Source organism: Marmota marmota, unplaced genomic scaffold, assembly GCF_001458135.2.
Source record: "Marmota marmota marmota unplaced genomic scaffold, marMar, whole genome shotgun sequence".
NCBI lineage: Eukaryota > Metazoa > Chordata > Mammalia > Rodentia > Sciuridae > Marmota > Marmota marmota.
Window position 1 is genome coordinate 8,436,643 of NW_026000142.1, and position 21,110 is coordinate 8,457,752.

Below are 21,110 nucleotides of genomic sequence, written 5' to 3' on the forward strand. Positions count from 1 at the left end.
AAAAAAAAAAAAAAAAAAAAAAAAAAAGAGAGAGAGAGAGAGAGAGAGAGAGAGAGAGAAGACTACATATTTTTCACTAATTTTTAAATATTATCTACTATATTTTGGCCTTCTTTATCGTCAAAATCCTAAAAACAATTAAGTTTTAATGTAGTATAATAAAAGTATAAATACTAAAGATATTTATAAAACATATATCAATGTATATAAATGATGCAAAAAAAAGACTTATAACTGAAGATAAAGCTACATTCCAAATTGGACAAATCTTTAGCTCATGACGTTTTATGGTTTGTATATGAGAAATTCCCCAAAAGCTCATATGTGAGACAATGTGAGAGGGTTCAAAGGGGAAATGATTAGGTTGTGAAAGCCTTAAACTAATCAGTGAATTAATCCCTAATGGGATTAACTGAGTGGTAACTGAAGGTAGGTGGGGTGTGGATGGAGTAGGCAGAGCATTGAGGGCATGGCTTTGGGGTTTATATTTGTATTTGGTGAGTGGAATCTCTCTGCTCTCTGATCATCATGTGAGCTGCTTCCCTCTGCCACACTCTTCCACAATGATGTCCTGCCTCTCCAGGAGCCCCAAGGAATGGAATCAACCTTCTATGGACTAAGACCTCTGAAACCATGAGCCCTCAAACTTTTCTTCCTCTACAATTCTTCTGGTTGGGTCCTTTTACTCACAGAAGTGAAAAACCTGACTAAAACATGATTATTTAGAAATATAAATTTTAGAAATTCAGCTAAAATGAGGACTCAAAAAGTAAAATCAATGTTATCTGAAAATATTTACCCATTATTTATATACTTCTTACCCATTAATATAAAAATACCAATGAAGTTTAGGTTCTGATTTCTATGAATCCACAATTTTAAAAGGTAGATATAACATTTGTTGAGTACATCAAAATCAAAAATAATTTTGCTTGTTTCAAATTTTGCATAAATTTTTTTGGAAAATATATTTTTTTAACTTAATGTTTTGATAGAAATAAAAGGGTGGAGCAAGAAAACATTTCATTGGTATATTCTCATCCAGTAAGGCAGATTGCAAATTTAAACCCCTTCTATTTGTGAAAAAATAGGATTATTTACTTTAAAAATTATGTTTATGAATCCAATAGGTCTCCTGCAATTCTTAATATATCTGTCAGCTTGAAAAATCTATAATATTACACAAAGATTAGCTACCTTGCCAATCTTAATTAAGATACACAATAGTCAGGGTAGTATTAACTATAGTATGTGATAACCATTAGTTAATTCCTAACTCCAAATGCAACTATAAAATTTATGTTTGTGATATACTAATTAATGGAATATATTCAACATTCATAACAAGGCTAATACAGGGATAGCTCTAAATAGAAAATAATGTTAAGTTATTCCCTTATAATGAAATATACAACTTAGAGATTCTGTGTGTTCTGATTCTGGTTTTGCATTAACCACCAGAGAAAGGTACTTCAGTTGTCTGAGTTTTTTTTACTTTCTCTCTCTCTTTGTCAAATGTACAAAAAAGAAATTATATTTGACTAGTGTTTTTTAATTAATTTATTTATTATCCTTTGTATCATGACTTAAGAACAAATACATTTTACATTGGGAATCAGTATACTTGGACATATACTGTTCACATTTATATATATGTCAAAATTTTACAAAATAATACTTTGCAAAGTAAAATGCATCCTGGCATTTTCAACTTTGTTATTTTTAACACCACAGAGCACACTACCTTAATTTCAAGGCCCTTTAATGAGTCATTGTCTAAGATTTAGAAAATACTGGCAATTTGAAACATCTCTTTGACCCCTGAACCAAAGTAATTCTGTGACTCACGTAGATTTTTTTTAGAAAATTTTATGAGATGTTCCTGTCTGTTCCTGGATGTTCCTGGAACTGAAGCTACTCAGTTCCTTTGAGGCATTTTTTTTTTATTTTGGGGGTATTTCCCACACTATGAGTGCAGGCTCAGATAAGTGAAATGTCTGTTTGCAGGAAAACAAATAATAAATCAGAAACTATAGGGAATCTTTTGGTCTGTTGAGGAAAACTATGGAGCTTTGGACAGAAAACAAATCATACTGTATGATTCCACTTATATAAAATTCTGGAAAATACTAGTAATCTATAGTAACAGAAAATAGGTCAGTGATTGTATGGGAATAAGGTGGGGGAACAGGTAGCAGGTTTGATAAAGGGGCATAAGGATTATTTTGAGGATGTGGATATTTTTATTATCCATATTTTGGTGATGATTTCTCAAGTTTCTATATTTAGATTATGTGCTATCTTCCATTTTCCAACATCTGTCCTGTATATCGAATACACAATGAGACCACTATATATGGATCAGAATGGTTAAAATTCAAATGACTGACCATACCAGCTGTTGTCTGTGATAGAGAGAAACTCTTAAAAAGTAAAGAAAATGTTAAATAGTACCATCACTTTAGAAAACAGATTGGCAGTCTCTTAAAAACTCAAGCCTATGCTTAGCATATGAGCCAACCATCCCATTTCTAAGTATTAACCCAAATTTAACAAAAGTATACTTATAAAAAGACTTACACATTAATGTTCACAGCAGCTTAATATATAATAACCCCAAACTGAGAATGATCCAAATGTTCATTAACATGTGAATGGATAAACAAATTGTAGTATAGCCACACAGTATATTAGTCACAAATAAAAAGAAGTATTGCTTTGCACAGCATGAATAAGTCCCCAAATGATTAAGCTGAGTGAAAAAAACAAGACAGAAAACAAATAATACTGTATGATTCCACTTATATAAAATTCTGGAAAATACAAGTGAATCTATAGTAACAGAAAATAGGTCAGTGATTGTATGGAAATAAGCTGGGGGAACAGGTAGGAGGTTTGATAAAGGGACATAAGGACTATTTTGAGGATGTGGATATTTTTATTGTCCACATTTTGGTAATGATTTCTCAAGTTTCTATATATATCAAAATTTATCAAACTATAGTTTTTAACTCAATAAAGATGTTAAAAATAATTATATGCCAGACATTCTGATAGGCTTTCTATCTTTGGTAGCAAAAATAAAACAAAACATTATATTTTCATAAAGTTTGCAATTGCCATCAAGAGAATGCATAACAATGAAATTCTTATTTATTTACTTCTTATGTAAGTAGAAATTTGGTACCTAGATCAACCAAATATTCTATCATTTTAGTATGAAAGTAACAAGGGTTCAGTATCTGGAGGCATCTAGCGCCTCCTTAGCGGGGCTCTTCTCCCCACTCAGGAGGGTGCAAGCCACCTAAGAAATTAAAGTCTAGAATAATTAGTGAAAAACAAAAGACAGAGTCAGAAAAGATAGTTTTAAAGATGGAGCCCTGATAGGTCCAGTCCACACAGGAGTTGGAGCTAGATGATTAGAAAATGGCTCCCATGGTTTATTTAAGGGGGCACATCAAAGGCAAGGATAAGGTTTCAGGAGTGGAGTCTTGCTTCATGATGTCTTGCAGTAAGCAGGTTGATTGGCATCTTGGCAGGTCACCCCATCTCCAGTGCTGTGTGGGACCTTTGGCAGAACTTGAATAGGACTCACAATGTGTCTGGGAAGTCAACCAGAGGAAATATCCACTGGTAGTTCCCAGACACCATATTCTCCTATTCATTAGGCTGTGATGTGTGATGTAGTCCACACACAGCCCACGAATGACTCTTGACACTTCAGCATATCAGTTAACTGAGAACACAAGTAAAAATGGAAGAGAGGGATAACAAATTATCTCTGAATATTAGTCTCTTACCCTTTCCCATGGCTTTAAAATAAAAAAAAATAGGCAAAATTTTAAATTCTTAAGCTAGTCTAATTCTAAATAGTTGATAGGGATAGAGGGATAGAGACTAAAAATATTAGTAGGAATTCTATGTTGAGTTAAAACTATGAGCTTCTTAGGTGTAGAAATATATATATATATATATAAAATTAATAAATATTATATATAATATACATATGTGTGTGTGTGTGTGTGTATATATATATATATATATATATATATATATATATATATTATATTTACTTATTTATTTAAGGAAATTGCCCATTGAAGTGTCAAACCAGTTAAGGAAGTAGTGTTAGGTAGTTGAAGAGAAGCACAGTTCTTTTTTGTTTTGTTTTACTCTTGGTTCACATTACATGTTTCAGGGAAAACATCAGATGGGGAAAGCCTTTTGTTTGTTAGCTATTTAAAAATAATTATCTGCCAAATAGATTGTAGCCTATAATAAATTGGCATAAGAGGTTTATAAAACAATAATTAGCAATTAACTTTTCAATTAAAGGAACATTACCATAAGTGACATGGCATTTTTAAGTAGAGATATTAAGTGAAGAAAAGTTATGAACTAGATGATCTGAAGATATATGGCTAAACTTTCATGTTTGGGGATAATACATTGTGATTTAACACATTTCTTTTTCTTTCTATTTTATTATAAGCCCCACCCTACCTATTTAACACTTGGATAATGAAAATATGCCTATCTTCCTTTGTTAACAGATAAGTAACATTGGAAAGAACACTGTGGACTTAAAAAAATAATCAGTTTTCATAAGGATAAACAATATGGCCAGTTGAAGAGAAGTCTTAGAAGCTAGAAAAGTGAAGAAAGAGGCCCTCATAGATAAACTCAGCTTATCTCATAATTTCAACCCATATTAAGAAAAAGGCCAGCAGTTCACTCCCAGAGTACAGGGATTTAATATAGCATGGATCATTTATCATTTATTTGCTCAAAATCCTGAAATTCAGGCAGGGATTAACAAAATAGTAGTTATTTGGCTGAACTTCTCTAAGAGAACACACTTTGAAGATTTCCCCCCTCACCCGGCTGACATGTATTGTCTATCATCTGGGAGCTCCAGGCCAGTGTCCTGAGCTTTCCACATGGTTGGATGAGCTAAGGTAGTTACGCTTACATGGAAGATTACTTTCCCCAAAGCGCAAAATTGGACACTTCCAAGCCATTTTCAGGCCAAACTGGTTTAATATATCTTGAGCAATACGACATTTCCTCTGGATCATAACTTAAGCATCTCCCTCACCTGTAATGCCTTCCCCATGCCTTTTTTCCTAATTTGCATCCTATATTTCCTCCAAGATCCAATAAAAAGAAGACTTTGTTCATGAAAGTTTTCAATTATTCCATATTCCTGTGATAGCACTTTTCTTTTGAAATCTGATCAGTTTTACTATCCATATTATTCATGTTACGGTTTGGATATGAGATTGCCTTCAAAAACTCCTGTGTTAATGAAGGAATGTTTGGAAGTGAAATGACTGAGTTTTGATAGTTGTGACCTAATTAGTCCACCCTAGTTTGAATGAACTGACTGAGTGGTAACTATAGGCAGGTGGGGGTATGGCTAGGGGTGGTGGTTACTGGGGATCTGCCCTGGAAGGATGCATCTTCCCTATGATCCCTATCTCTATTTCTCTCTTCCCTATGGTCCCCAACTCTATCTCTCTGCTTCCTTACTGCCATAAATGAAACAGCTTTCCTCTGCTGAGTCATTCCTTCATAATATGATGCCTTGCCTTGGACCCAGGGCAACAGAACCAGCCATCTGTAAACTTAGACCTTAAAACTATGTGCCCCATATAAACTTGTCCTCCTTTGAATTGTTTTTATCAGGTATTTTAGTCACAGGGATTAAAAAAAAAACTAAGTAAAACAAATTGATACTGAGAAGAGGGTTCTTTGCTTTAATTAGCACTGCCATGTGGTTCAGAAGTCTGTGAAACTAGTTTACTGGAGGAATTTTAAAACGTTTATAGATTCAGGCTGGAAAAGTTGTAGAACATTGTCAGTAGAACTTAAGGGGTGATTCTGGTGGGAGCTCAGACAAGAATGCCAATAGAACTACAGAATAAAGACTCTATTGGGAATTGAAATAGAGTCACTTATGTTATATTCTGGCAAAGAACTTGTCTATGTTTTTCCCATGTTGTGTAATTTTGTGTGGGGATGAATCTAAAACTCATGGATGAATTAATCTGGTGGAGCAAATTTCAAGGCAGCACAGCATTCAGGCAATGGCATGGATATTTCTGGCAGCTTTTAGCCCAGTTTACTGTGAGAATTGGAAGCAGAAAGTGGAACTAATGAATTTTAAAAAACTTTCTGTTTGTCCAGTAAAGCTGGGGTGAAAGAAGGTGTGCTTATTGAAGAGATTAAGTCCCCTAAAGAGATGTTAAGTACTTTGCACAGAGACAGAAAAGATTTCTCAAGGATTGCTGCAGTCCGGCTGCAGCAAAATAACCGGGGAGTGACAAGCAACTTGTGTAGATTGATACAGCAGGAGTAGGAGCCATTTATTGTAGGACAGGAGCGGTATTTATACATTTCACACAGCTTATCTTAATTAGCATAAACTAGCTACATCAGTCAACCAATAAGGAATCTCCAAACTTAATGGCTCGCTGGCGTTACTTCACAAACCACTCCCTCTGCAAAATGTCAGGCGCCATCCAGACTTGTTTACAGACCTTAACATTAACCACTCCCTCTGGCAAAATGCCAGGCGCCGTCCAGACTTGTTTACAGACCTTAACAAAGGATATCTCAGAAATTTGTAAGACTGCACCCATGACAGACTCCAGGATATAGAAAATTTCTTTGAGATCATGGTGAGGGGATACCCTGTTGGCACAGAGAGACCTAGAAAGTTATTTCATCATGCTGAATCATGCAGGCACTCAGAGGCCACTAGTCCTGATTCCAGCGGAATTAGATATTGTGGGAGATATCAACTGTCCTTGGCACCCCCCATGTGGTACAGGTTCTGTAGGAACAGAGGTTGCTGAAGTTGAGGGGTCAAGGATGTTTCCACAGAGATATCAAAATAATACCTGGGAAGTCAGATAAAGTGTAGCAGGTTTGGGGCTCCTGTAGGCTGCCGCTGAAAGAGTGAAGTGTAAAGTTGTGAAGCTGAAATTGAAGCTCGAATGGAGACCCCAAGAATTAAGAGATGCCAATAATGGGAACAATTTACTGAGAAAAGCTGCTCATTGTGGAGAGAGCTAGGCTAAAATAGAGCTCATGTGCACTGTGACATGCAAGGCCAAAGGGTTGGAGCTGCCCAAGCCTATGGAGAACATATCTCACATTCAGGTGTCCTAGATACTATATGTGGAGTTCTGGGGATTATTTATCTTGATGGGTTTTGGTGCCATTCTTTTTTCTATGTCCCTATTACTCCCTTTTGGGAGGTTACTCTATGCCATTGGAGGATACATTTATGCTTATTGGATATATGTAACTTGATGTTGATTTTTACAGGAGCTTATAGCCAAAAGTTTGCCTTGAGTCTCAGGGGAGACTTGGAACTTGAACATTTGGGTGATGCTGAAACTTTTAAGAATATGGAAATCTTGGAGATTAATTAAATGTATTTCACACTGTGATATGAATTGAGCTTTGGGGGGCCAGGGACAGACTTTTATGGTTTGGCTATGAGGTCCTCCAAAAGGTCCTATTAATTTAAGAATAGTCACAGGTAAAATGATTAGATTGTGATGGGTGGTAACTGTAAGCTGGTGGGATGTGGTGGTAGGAGATGGGTCACTGGGGGTGTGGCCTGGAATGGTTCATCTGCAGTCTCTTCCTGCCCCCTTTCTCTGCTTGTGACCCTACCATCAGTTGAGCATCCTTCTGCCGTACCTTGGCCCCAGAGCAATAGTGTCAGCCATCTATGGACTGATACATTTGAAACAGTGAACTCCGAATAAACTTTTCCTCTTCTAAGTTGTTCTTGTCAGGCATTTTGGTCACAGTGATGAAAAAGCTAACTAAAACAATTCCTTTCTCACTAAAATATGTCACTGTATATTATGATTTACTTTCCTTTGCCTAATAAAAATGTATCTAGTATCCTTCATTCCTATGTGACCCTTGAGGACATAAACCAAGGACCGTGTCTATACCACAGTGCTCAGCATATAATAGGTGCTAACTATTATATGCCAACAGTAAGAGCAGTTGGCTATATGCTGGGGCATTTTATTTCTTTTCAATGTTTTTCTACTTAAAGAATAAGTAATAAAAAGTAATGTACATCTTGAACTTAAATAGCTGCTTTAAAATCTATTAGAAAAGATGTTTACCTGGACTATTAAAGAATTTAAATTACTCTGTAGGTATAATGAGTTCAGATCATTTATTTTATTACATTTTTGTTAAAAAAACAACATTTGTTTTAACTTCATATCTCTTGCTCTTTTTTCACTGATCCAAAGAATCAAAAGCTTTTTAAGATGCTTAGGATCAGTGAGGTAAGTCTAGAAAATGAAAAGATAAAACTAGTTAGCATGGAAATAATGAGTAGAAATGTTTATTAACCTAATTGTCTTCAACTGATGAGAGAATTACAGAAACTTTAATAGTATCCCTTTTCTGAACCAAATCAGCTCTATCAACACATGTAGAGCTGTGCCCAGTAGATTGACTGGTTCTGTTCTCTACTGTGCTATATGTTTGCCACAATTATGATTTGGAGAGTAATAAATATACCATTACAGTAATGAGGACAACTGACACAAATAGGAATGCAACCATGAATAGGTTGTAGCTAAAAAGCAGTGAATCCAATAAAAAAATTTTTTTTGGCTTACAAATGTGTCAGCATCTTCAAAAGTAGTTTGTTTTCAGTACACCGCAGTGATTTCAGTTTGAAGAAGTTTCTGAACTTTTAACTCAAGGTAATGAGCCAGTTAATAGGAGACTGAGTTTTGTGTAGGAAGTAATTACCCCGATTGATAGGAAACTTGAGAAAATGAGCACAAACCTTAATGAGATTGGCAAAAGGTCATGTGTCTGAGAGCTGAATAAAAAGGAATGATGGTGGGAGAAATCGTTAAAGACAATGCCATGAAAAGAGTGAAAATAGAGATGAGAGATAATACTATGCTGTCTACTTCTAAGAAAGGCCACAGAATTAATTTGCCTAAATGATAAGCTGACCTCTAGAAATTTAGGAGTCAGGAGTCCATGGTTCCATTGGATCTTTGTCAATGATCTAGTTAGTTTTAGTCTAACCAAAACAGCAATAAAAAGAGATTTAATAGGATAAATCTTTACATATGATATATGTTCTAGTTCATACACAACTTTTGGAAAGAGCAGGTCCTAGGCACTGCTTCAAATTCCTCTTCTCCCTGCCCTTCTCAACCCACTGCAATCTGGCTTCCATCCCCAGCACTCTGCTCAAATTGCTTTGGGAAAGGTCAGCAATGATGTGATTGTCAAATACTTTAGCCTCCTTTCAGCTCACATCCTATTTTTCTTCCCAGCAGAATTTGACATTGTTCATCATTTCCTCCCTCGCAAAGTTCCTTGTTGCCTTTCAAGACACAGCTATCTCTTATTCTTTCCATACATCTGTCTTCTCCTTATCTTTCTACTCAGCTCATCTCTTCTGGAAAACTTCAAGAGAGCTAATATACTTTATTACTCCGTATGATATTCCTGAATCATTTTATGTAATTCTAAAGCTCCATCTATTATATATGTGACTTTCATATATTAATTTATCCATTTTCTCAAACTTTGGATATGACATGGGATATACTGTAACTTCTTGGGATTGTACCCTTAAACCTTGCATTTTCTTTTCTCATTTTCCATATCTCAGGTATTATCAATTCTATTTATCCTATTTTCCAAGTCAGTAATCTCAGCATAATCTTCTCTTCTAGAGTTTTCTTCACTACCTATATCCTAATATAGATCATTCTGAAATGCTTCTGGTATCTATCCATGCTTTCTCATTGGTACTATTATTGTTCTAATCTAGGTTGTTGTTAATTTTTGCTTGGATTTTTCTTGGTAATTTCTTTTTTCAACTTACCTCTCTGAATCTGGTTGATCTCTGTTCTGATTTACTCTTCACATTGCTGACAGAAGTTTTGTTGTTGTTGTTTGTTTGTTTTTGTTTTTGGTTTAATACCTTTATTTTATTTATTTATTTTTATGTGGTACTGAGGAACCAACGCAGCGCCTCACACATGCTAAGGAAGAGCTCTACCGCTGAGCCACAACCCTAGCCTATGCATTTCTTTTTTTAAATGATGGATTTGATCATGCTACTTTCATGCTAAAATAACAAAAAATTCCTCTATCTTCAAGGTTTAAGGCCTGCTTGCTTTGCTTCTAACAATATTTTCCTCTATGAGCCCAGCTGCTGACCCTCAGGAATTAGTCTCCAGAAGTCATGTTTATTTCCAATGGCTTCCCACTGTCATTGGGAATAAAATTGACTGAAATAGAAATGGATGCCTGAACTGAGACAATCATTCTCAAACTGTAAAAAAAATACACTTATGAGCCTTGCAGTTACCATGTTTAAATACATAGGAAAGAGAAGAAGTGAACAGACTATAAAAGAAAAGGGAAAACCAGTGAAAAACTACTGAGAAAAATGTTAGCCCCTTTCCAAGCTACCACTGCTTTCAAGCACTTAGATTCTGTGACATGACTGTATCCTTTAATTAAACAACCCCCTTCATTGCCTTATTTATTTTGTGTTTTTAAGTTCACCTAAATAGATTTCTGTTATTTGGAAATGCAAAGAGTCTTAATAAATATGATTGTCAACAAATTAAGTTCAAAGTCTTTGGCAGGACACGCAATATCCTTCAAAAACAAGCTTTTAGCTTCAAGTTCCATTTCTTTTCCCTGTTTCTTCTCTCCAACACCACATTCCCTCAGCTTATGTCTCTGTTTTAGTCCATTTTATGTGACTATTAAAAAAAAAGAAAAACATACACTGGGTAATTTATAATGAACAAAATCCTATTTGTCACAGTTCTGGAGTCTGGGAAGTCCGAGTTTGAGAGGCTGACATCTGGTCTTCCTTGTTGTGTCATTCTATGGCAGAAGCCAAGACTGAAAGAAAGCAAAAGAGCAGAAGGACAAAGAGGAAGAGGAAAGAAAAGGAGGATGAATTCATCCTTCTATGAAGAACCATTCCACATTCCTGCATTCATTCATTCCTTTAAAGTAGTGCTCTGGTGACCTAATCACCACTCTTAACACTGTTGCAATGTCTTAATACTGTTACCACATGTTAACAATGTTACAGTGGCAACTAAGTATCCAGTGAACACCAAAACAGTCTCCAGGAAATCATCCCTTTTCCTTTCTCAAGTATAATTTTACCTCAGAAGCTCAATTATTCATTGCTCTTTTCAGCTTTCTTTATTCATACCTTTATTGTAGTTTGCTTTACATCATTATCCCCTGCTATATTCTCTCTTCTCCTTCTTCAGCTTAGTTGCATTGGCCATCATTTTCTTGAGAATACCCTTGTTTACCACACTCCTTCCTCACACTTCTTTGTTAATATACCCTTTTTCCCTGGACCAGCAATCTCTTTGTTTATCTGAGAGCATTGCTTTCCTTCAAAATGGAATTTGAAAGAGTTGTTCTGCTATTTCCTCAGCAACCTATTTCCTTTCAGTCTCCAGTGGGTGGCAATCTCAATTTTATTCCAAGAACTATATTGAAATTTCTTAGTTAATATCACCCACAATCCATTTTCTCATCTCCAGTGAATATGTTTTTGCCCTTCTTCTAGCTCCTTCATACCTTAAAAAGTATTTGATCACTTTTCCCTGCTTGAAATACTTTTTTTTTTTTTTAAGAGCGATTCTCAGATTCCTCATGCTCTAGAGTTTTCTTTTCCCTCTCTGGTTCCAGTTTCCTTTTCTATCCAAACTTTAAATAGTGGAATTGACCTGTTTCCCCCACATATGTAGCTGCTTCCTCAATCTTCCCATTCTTGTAAGCCAGAAAACTAGGTGTCATTGTTGATTTTTTCTCTTTCCCTCATCTATACTCAGTTCCTCACCAATTTCTAATAATTCTTCCAAATATCTTCAGAGTTGCTCACTTTCCCCCAATGCTTTATAATTGTTCTAAAGCTCTGCCCTGTTATCTCTTACCTGAATTTCTGCTAGAAATTAGTCTCCAAGTCTTAGTCTCCAAGTCTCTACTTTTGTCTACTCTCTAATCTATCCTACATTTAGAAAAATAATATTTTAAATATACAAATTTTATTCTGCCATTTTCTTGTTTAGACCCATTAAATACATTAATATTCTACTTAGAATAAAGCCAATTTTACCATGACTTAACAGTCTCTGAATATTATAATTCTACCTCTTGTTCCATTTTCCACTTTCCCACTTTCTCTTTATGCTTCAGCCATTGGATTCTCTCAGGTCCTTGAACATGCCAAGTTTTTTTCCACCTCGAGTAGTTTGAACATATTATTTCCTCTGCTAGAAACATCTACCATTAGCACTTTGTATACCTGGCTTCTTCTTATTGTTAATGTCTCAACACAAATGCTTCCTCCCTAGAGAAGTATTTTGTGACCACTAAATATAAAAATAGTGCTCTGTACCTAATCAAAATTCTCAGTCATTATAACCTTTTCCTTTTTAATATTTATTGCAAATTGTAATTATTTGTTTCCTTGTATATTATTTTATCCTTCACCAGACTCTAAATTCCTGAGGATATATATTTGTCTATGAGTGTGTGTGTGTGTGTGTGTGTGTGTGTGTGTGTTTGTATTTGCCATGGCGTAGACTGGCACATACATTCACGACACATAGTAAGTGCTGAATAAGTAAGTTTTGAATTAGTGGATAGATGGGTGGGTGTTTATGTACCAGACTTTCTTTTTATCATCAAATATCTAATTGTTAATAAACTGGCAGCTTTTAAAATGCAGGGCCATTTCTGGTTCATATTTATGTAACTTCCTCAGAGCACGATGCACGAACCATAGGAGATTTTCAATACATATGAATACATAATGTTCAGTTAAAATGAATGCAAATCATAAAATATTTTTGTAAACTGTTTGGCAATGCTATGTTCTATACTATCTAGAGGAATTCTGCCATTATATAGAAAGTTGAAATGATTTTTTGGCTTTTAATAACTAATTTATCCCACATTTATTTAAATATTTATTGAGCTCCTACTATGTGTGTTTCAGGAGATAAAATAATGAAAAGAATGGGGTGGGGGGAGCCCAATATTCCTTTATGAAGTTTACAATTCAATAAGCTTAACTCCCCCAAATTCTACATTAATTACTTATGCTCAATCCTTTTTCAACAGTATTTCAAAATCTGCTTTGGTGATTTTCACATAGAGCTAAGGTTGAGAACACACTGCTAATTGCCTTATTTGCTTTTTAACCATTCACCTATAAGGACATCTTTATACCTAAATGTGAATTAGCTTTAAATATTTTCAATTTATTTTTTAAAGTACAAGATATTAGGATAAAGTGAATGTGTGGTATAAAATTCTATATCATAATAATTTACTCTTTAGCTAGAATCCATTCCAACAGGATCCATTCCAAAGATGTGGACCAATTTGAATTCTCTCCCTCTTAGAATGTAAATTTGAATCTTGAAGGCAAAAGAATTTTAAAAAGGAACAGAAAATATCTTTGTAGCTTTCTTTCCCAAGTAAGCACTGTTTTGTAAGATTGGAAAATTTCTTGTTCCTTTTTTTTGTATTATTGTTGCTTTCTATATTTAGTATTTGGTATTTATAGTATCTAATTGCATGGAGAACTATACCCAGAGATGGTTATTTATGGAGAATAATCATGTGCAATGAGTTCATGTTCCTTAATAGTGTTGAGGAGAATTTAAATTTTATAAGTGAATATGTAATCTACAGATACTTTCTTGTAGCATTTTTATTGCAATAAAATATACATACAATTTGGTGAGTTTTAAGAAATATATAAGTCATGTAAGCATCAATTTAAATGAGATGTGAACAATTTCTATCATTCCAGAAAGTTGAACTGTGCCCCTTCTAGTTAGTCTTCACTTCCTACATGCAATAAATGTTCTAATTTTACCACCGTAAGAATAATTGGCCTATTCTTGAGCTTTTGATTAAAGGAAACATACAGTGTGTGTACCATTGTGTCTGGCTTCTATCAAACAACATAATGTCTTTCATATTCAACTATGTTGTTCTGCAATACCACATACTCTTTACATTGCTGGGTAGTATTACAATGCATAAATAGACTATAATAGTTGATTTATTCACCTATGTGTGGACATTTGAGTTGTTTCTGCTATCAATATTTGTATGCAAATGTTTAGGTGGACTTATATTCTCACTTCTTTTGAATAAATACTTAGGCATAGAAAGCTAGATCCAAGGATAGGTCTGTTTAACTTAATAAGAAAGTGCCCAAACATTTTTCCCAAAGTGACTCTGCTCTATCATGTATGAAAGTTCCAATTGCTCTACATTCTTGCCAACATTTGGTGTTGTAAGCTTTAAATTTTAGCTATTTAAGGATGTGGAATGGTATTTAATTGTGTTTTCAATCTGCATTTCCCCAGAGACTAATGAGGTAGAAGTTCTTTTCCATAATGCTCATTGTACTTTTCAGTTCTAACATTTCCATTTGGTTCTTTGATATAATTTCATCTTCCCAATGCAGTTTGCCCATCTGTTCACTCATTTTGATCATCTTCATTCTTTGTCATGAACATCTTTATAATTATTAAAGTTCCTACTAATTTTAACATTTAGCTCATCTTGGAATCTCTTTTTATTGATTCTTTTTCTTTTGACTTAGGATTATACATTTTTTTTCTGTTGGCAAGTCTAGTACTTTTTAATTGCACACTGGATATTTTGAAAGATGCATTGTTGAGACTCTGGGCTTTTAAACATTTCTCTAAAAAGATTTTTGTTTGACCAGGCATTTAAGTTACTGGTCAATTACTTAAAACTTGTGGAGGCTTGGTTTTCATAACTTGGTTATGAAATGTTTTACCTACTATCTTAGGATTTAGTTTTACCTGTCATCTTGGGATATATGATTTAATCTTAGAAATTAGTCCTTTTGTTTATATCCACCATCATTATTGTCCTGGGAGTTCAATGGAAAACTCAAAGCATACTACTCTTCCAACTGCACTGAACTCAAAAGCTTCAAAATCCAAACTCCATTTTGTCTGAGGTAGTAAACAGCTGCCATCCTCACCTGGCTTTTCAATTTTGGGGTTGTTGCTTTTCCCTGGTCTCCTTGGACTCTACTGTGGACGTGTGTACGTTTAAGATAGTTTGTATCGGGATTTGGGGGCTTTCCTTTCTGGAAATGGTCCTTAGATTCCCAGTTACTTTGGCATCTTCAATTCTGCTTTCTTATACACAATCCAATAAAATTGTGGCTTTCTGCTTATGTCCTAATTGCTGTATGACCTCAAGGAAAAAGCATAACTATGGATCTCATTGAATGCAGTTCCTTCTTTCAGAAATTGACCCTTCACCGCCCACCCCCCCACACATTTCCTGCCTGATTTTGGTCATTCTATAGTGTCTTCAAGTAGTTGTGTCTGTATTTTCCCCCAAGGGTTTGTGATTAATATATAAAAGAGGTTTAGTCTGATAGTAACTATACTACTATTGCCTTGAAAAAATAACACATCAAGAATTATGGAAGTGTTGATGTCAAGGAAAAGAACTTTATTTAAAGAAGGAAGTAGCCAAATTCTCATTTCATCTTATATTTATCGGCTAGATTGAATTATAAGCCTTCTGCACTGTTTTTCCCGGGAGTAAAAGATAAACCCTAATGGTATGAGAATGTTGAGACGTTTATGCTAATTAAGAATAAACTTTTATAATTGCCACAATTAAGACACTTCTTATGACAATTGTTATCAGCTTGAGTTACAGCAAAGACGCCAATATTTTGGAGAATTTCAATAGATTCCAAGTGTTATGGATTGAATTGTCTCCTTCCTCAGCATTCATATGGAAATGCTCTGAGGCCCAGTTTAACTAAGTGGAGAAAAACATTTAAGGTGGTAACAGGTTAAATGAGGTCATAAAGGTGGAGCCCTACCTAGTCTAAAAAGGACCAAGTTCCCTATAAGAAGATGAATAAATATGAGGAACTCTTTCTCTATTAATGTGCACAGGATGAAACACCAAGAGAAGACACATTGGGAAAGTGGACATTTGCAACACGGGAAGCCCTAACCAGAAACTAAATTTACTAAAACCTTGACCATGGATTTCATCTTCTTTGAGAAAAAAATTTTTGTTCTTTAAGCCACCTAGCCTATGGTATCTTGTTATGAAATTCTGAACAATGTAGTCCACCAAGTTTTAAATCTTGATGATACATTATTAAACTCACAATGTTAATAAGTAGGATTTATAAATAGTAGCTATTTAAAACACTTTGATCAAAACCAGAATGAAACAAAATCTTTTTGACCAGATAATACAATTTTTCCTTAAATTTTCTCTTTCTTTTCTTCTTTATTTTTAAATTATGTGTATTTACAAATAAATATACAGCTAAAAACACAATACTTAAGATTTCTTAAATGTTCTAAAATTCTCTAGAAAAATGGAAAACCTGACAGTGAAATGTAATATCTCATTTGCTGTATTTCAAAATGTAGTATCAAACTTATTTTGGCTTCTGATAATCTTGAGTGGCACATTCAATATAATTTCCAGAGGTAGGTACCACTGACATCCAAATCAGCATACTATAGTGATGCAGCCACATCAATGTCTGCAGCAGTTCAACTCACAACAGCTAAACTATGGAACCAACATAGATGCTCCTCAATAGATGAATGGATAAAAAAAATGTGATATACATACACAATGGAATATTACTCAGGCTTAAAGAGGAATGAAATTATGGAATTTGCTGGAAAATGGGTGGAGCTGGAGACTATCATGCTAAGTGAAGTAAGCCAATCCCCAAAAACCAAAGGTTGAAAGTTTTCTCTGATCTATGGATGTTAACTTACAATGTGGGGGGCATCCTAGAGAAGAATAAAAGTACTTTGGATTAGACAGAGGGGAGTGAAGGAAAGGGACCGGGATGGGGGTAGGAAGGCCAGTAGAATGAATTGGACATTATGACCCTATTGCATATATGACTAAATAACCAGTGTGAATCTACTTCATGTACAACCAAAAAAAAATAAAAGGAGAAGTCATACTCCATTTATATATGATGTCTCAAAATGCTTTCTACTATCATGTAACTAATGAGAACAACAACAACAAAAACAAACAAACAAACAAACATTAGACAGAGTAAGGACTTTTTCACCATCAGTCCTTGTGTTCACTCTTGTTAAAAAATGGTCACTTTCCATTTAGTTCCTAAAACTATACACTAATGTAACTAAGAAAAATAAACATCATGGAATCTATAATTCTATAATTGATTTTATTTAATTTCATTAATAGCAAAATATGGTGATTAAGTTATTTAGCATTCTATTATAGTATGCTGATTTAGTGTCAGTTTTTATTCTGCTTTAGACATGCAAAGAAAATTATTAAAACATATAATGGAGGAGAAGGGGCATTTAAATATATTAGACAAATGTAGCCTTGGAGAATGTCCACCTCATTTCATCTTTCAAATCCTGAATGCACTATAGCATTAAGGTAATTAGGCTTAACATAATGCCTATCATTTTACATGTGTATGATTTTATAATTAAAGGGACAATGGGTCGATTCTTCTGTAGACCAGAATAGAAAAAATATCATAATTAGAATTCTATAAGCCTTTTGGAAATGCATGTTTATTTTAAATCTGAGAGCAGGCATGTATCATAAAAGGGGAGATGAATTTGTTGGCTAACAAACTGCTGGACCACATTATTACTGGGTTATATTACTGTGCTATACTATGGGATAGACATTGAAGTGACTGTAAACATTTCCTATGACTTTATCTTAGATTATGTAGTTTAGAATTCTTAATTTTTAAATGAGGAAAATACCATTTGTAGGAACTTATCACAGAGATAATTTTTAAAAGTTTAAAAAGAAATTTAAGTTGTCAATGTCTTTCATTACTTCCATGCCTGAATCCAGTTATAAACATGACCGATGATCATTTGTATCATGTCCCATGCATGGAAAATCAGTTTGCAAATATTAAATGTTTTTCCCCCGATTCTTGGAAAAACAAACAAACAAAGGAACTATCTATTAGAATGAGAAATGAGAAATACAGAATGAGAAATGAGATTACATTAATAATGCAGATTAGAAGGCAAAAGTACCTTGAGTTTTTTAGAGAAGGAACAACACAAACCATATGGTCAAAGAAAATGCAAAACTAAATTTTAAAAACTTTAATTGGCAATATTCACCAATATCCAGGCATTTCTACGGTATTACATATCTTAATTGACTGAACTTTCCCCTCTAACTTTTAAACAGTACCTTGAATGATTATAACAGATGTACTATTTTGTACATGACTTGGTATTTTTGAAATTCTTGCTTTCTGTAGGTAGCACACTTCATATTATTAAAGTACTTTCTTGTGTTATAGAAACAGTTATTTGTTTGGATGCAGTACTATTCAAGTTCTTTGCGAATTGTCAGAAAGTATTAAATATACATAACTAAAAAATTATCTTGAATTCAGGATAGAAATACACACTTTATAGTTCCACCAATTTATAGACTTGTCTGTTCATTCTTTGCCAATTCAAATAAGGCTGAGAAAAAGACAAGGAATAAAGTCAACTTTTAGATTTAAAAGCAAAGTTATTACTTTTTACATTACATTACATTACATTACTCAATCATGGTAAGATCTTTAATTTGGGTTGCGGGGGTTCTAGGTATCAAACCCAGGGTCTTGTGCATGTTAGCAAGTGTCCACAGCCCAAGGGTTCCTAATTTTTTATGATTGTCTCAAAGAGATCAACAAGAAATAAGAATACTAACTCCTAAACTCTAATAATAGTCTAGGGATATGAAGGAGAAAGCATAAGAGAGAGGCTTTATTGATTAAAATACTGATTGCTATTTCTTTGGATACATATCTTGTATTTTAACAATGGAATTATAAATTTCCATACAGATTTTATTTGTCATCAGATTCTCTACTGCCGAAAAGGCAGCAGTTTTTCCAGCCTAGTCAGGAACAACCTTAGTGAATTGAGTAATTGAAGAAGAAAGGGGTGGGGGAAATGGCCTAGAGTCAGGAAATTTGAGTTCTGGTTTCACTTTGTGACTAATTTGTTTGGTAACTCTGAGCAATCTTCTAAAATTCTCTGAGAAACTATTTACCTCTAAAATAAGGGTATACAATCAGATATCTCTAGATTTTTAGTAGATTTTGTATTTTTAATAATTGTTAGATCTCTGTTTTCACAGATATCCTGTGAAAGTGTATGAGGGCATAGTGTTCAATTCATGACAAGATGTGTAATGAACTATTTTCAGATAAACGGCATAAAATAATCTCAAGTATGAGAGAATTAACTCACTAAGTAGACAGTGGCATCTTGTTGGAAGATTAAAGAATGTGAGACTAATATTTTGAGTTAGAACTTTGTTCAGGAACATAGGAAAGATTATATGAGCCTGAGAAACTCTATATAGAACTTAAATTCATAATGCCATGTTAATATATTAAAACTGAAACCTACATCAATTGCACAGAAGATTTAGATTTGTAAATATAGGGTTTTTATTTTTTATTTTTTTATTTTTTAAATTTATGTGAACTATTCTTGATTACTATATTAGATATTAAGAGTAATTAGCTTGTTAAACAGACTCAAATGGGATGAAATCTCAGAGTTGATCAATTAACTCAATTAATAAATACAAAGGATTAGAGGATTTAAATTTTTGTGAAAAAAAATCAGCTTTGTCCAAATATGCAGCTATTATTTCAGGTAATGCAAGTAACCTGGTAATGCTAAACCAAGACAACTAGAATGAAAACAGGGAAATTTACATTATGAAGGATTCTATTTTGGCTCCTAATTCAGAAATTTTACAGTCAGCATATTTTGTCAGAGCTTTTAGCAGAATGATCAAAGGCCCTGAACAAGCTCTTGGGCATTGCAAATTGAGAAATCAGCAGAATACTTTGCATATCTCCAGAGAAAAGTTGATAACAGACCTAGCAAAGAGGTCATTGGAATGGAGAATTGGGGCTATCATAGTGATCTTAGATTGCACAGGAAAGGAGAATAGATAGCTCCAAGTTTAGTAAAGGAAAATACAGACACACATGAATACCATGATTAAATCTTAAATTTTTAACTCTTGGCCTATATTTCTAGAGACTAGATTTGATAATTAGGAGGGAAGATACCATGCTGAAACTGTTTCCAAGCTCTCTTTTTCTTGTGGTTTATACCTATTAGCATGCCTATTATAAATTTGTTGCCAACTGACCTAACGCAATTTGGTCATTCCCTTCAATTCATTTTGGGGATAGTTATTAAGAGTAACCTCAAGTTAAGCAAGGACTATGGGTCTCATCCCCTATAACTTCACTGTTATATGTTATGTTACTATGAAATCAAGTTTCAGACCAAATTTGCCACATGAAGATTTTATAGCAATGTTTATTAGAAAATCTAACTTATAATCTTCTCTGCAATATGTATCATTTTGAGGTGTAAAAACTTGGACAGAAACTTGCACACAAACTTTAAAAGAGACTAATGTGTATTTTAGTTCCAAATATAGCTAACCTTTTAGTTAGAGTCAGGTGACAGAAATCCTCAATTAAGTTGACAAATAATTTATTCATAATCATAAATTAGTGCTTTATTTCTGAAGGGTTAGGACATTGGGTTGCCTAGATACTGGGCTGTTCACTCACAGGTGGGAAAACTGTGTGATATTTCCAACCACTGCATAGATCTTAAACATTTTTCATTTCAAAAGTGAAAATATCACTTTTAACATCTGACAAAGCCTCTGGTGCCCTTGATTGAAGATAAAGATACTTAAAAGGTCAGTGTAGCTGCCTCTGGATTACAAATTTTGGCTAGAGCTATTTAATATTAACTAACCACCCAGGAAGTAGATGTTCCTGATTAAGATACTTGAATGATAATTACCTGCCTCTAGGGTAAGATGAAACTGAAATTCATCTATCCTACTCTCTATATTGAAGTATTTTAAAATGAATTATAGACAATATGGAGCAATTTCTATAATATGTTAAGTACTATACTGGGTTC